This window comes from Schistocerca nitens, unplaced genomic scaffold (assembly GCF_023898315.1).
Source record: "Schistocerca nitens isolate TAMUIC-IGC-003100 unplaced genomic scaffold, iqSchNite1.1 HiC_scaffold_315, whole genome shotgun sequence".
Taxonomy (NCBI): Eukaryota; Metazoa; Arthropoda; class Insecta; order Orthoptera; family Acrididae; genus Schistocerca; species Schistocerca nitens.
The window spans coordinates 1330-2500 of NW_026045850.1; the positions used below are offsets into that span (position 1 = coordinate 1330).

At 61.5% G+C, this 1171-nt stretch overlaps 1 non-coding gene across 1 annotated transcript in view; it reads left to right on the forward strand.

The window, feature by feature from the left end:
* The first annotated feature begins 696 nt into the window (after nucleotides 1–696).
* Nucleotides 697–1171, forward strand: part of LOC126226522 (small subunit ribosomal RNA) — a 1906-nt gene continuing 1431 nt past the window's right edge. Inside the window, exon 1 of the ribosomal RNA XR_007543950.1 lies at nucleotides 697–1171. This exon is cut by the window's right edge and continues 1431 nt beyond it. This is a non-coding gene — a ribosomal RNA (small subunit ribosomal RNA).

A 1171-nucleotide genomic window follows, 5' to 3' on the forward strand; every position in this document is an offset into this window, starting at 1 on the left:
GGGGGCGCCCAGTGGCAGGCGCGCCGGCTGACGGACGCGGCAGGCGGCGCATCTGCGTGCCGGCGCACCCAGCGCGCGGCGCCGTGCGGCCAAAGTGGGTCCTCCCGGGCCCGGTGCGAAGCGCGGTGGACATCTGCAGTGTGCTGGTCCGATTGAGGACTGTGTGCGTTGAGGATGCGCCGCCGCCCGGCACTCGGCGCCGCGACGCCGTCTGCTGCTCGGTCGCCCCCCGCGGTTCTCGCAGGTGGTTTGTATCGCAGCTGTGCGGATGTGTTGGCGCGTGCGCTGTGCTGGGAGAGTTCGCTTTGGCACCCAAGTGGGGCTCTGCCCCTCTGTGGCGCTGGCGTTGGAGCTGCCCGGTCACTGTTTGTGGCCGCGTGTTGTCTCCCGCCGGCAACACCACGACAGCACGCTCCCGGGCCTCTGTCGGCAGCGGCAAGCTCAGTTGGGAGCACGGGTGGTCGCACTGAAAGCGTCTACTCGCCTATCTCCGGGCGATTGCGCCTCTCTCGAACCCGACCAAGTACTTAGGACGGCGCTGCGCGCCGCCGGGACCTGAGAGGGTTTCGAGGTGTATCGTGCAGGGGAGCCAGCCTCCTCCTGTTTGCAGAATAATTGAGCGGACGCTTGCGTGTTCGCGCGGGCCTCCGGGACACACTCCCGGGCGGCCGGCTGCTCAGCTCTAGTTGACGCAGCTCCCTGGTTGATCCTGCCAGTAGTCATATGCTTGTCTCAAAGATTAAGCCATGCATGTCTCAGTACAAGCCGCATTAAGGTGAAACCGCGAATGGCTCATTAAATCAGTTATGGTTCCTTAGATCGTACCCACGTTACTTGGATAACTGTGGTAATTCTAGAGCTAATACATGCAAACAGAGTCCCGACCAGAGATGGAAGGGACGCTTTTATTAGATCAAAACCAATCGGTCGGCTCGTCGGTCCGTTTGCCTTGGTGACTCTGAATAACTTTGGGCTGATCGCACGGTCTTCGTACCGGCGACGCATCTTTCAAATGTCTGCCTTATCAACTGTCGATGGTAGGTTCTGCGCCTACCATGGTTGTAACGGGTAACGGGGAATCAGGGTTCGATTCCGGAGAGGGAGCCTGAGAAACGGCTACCACATCCAAGGAAGGCAGCAGGCGCGCAAATTACCCACTCCCGGCACGGGG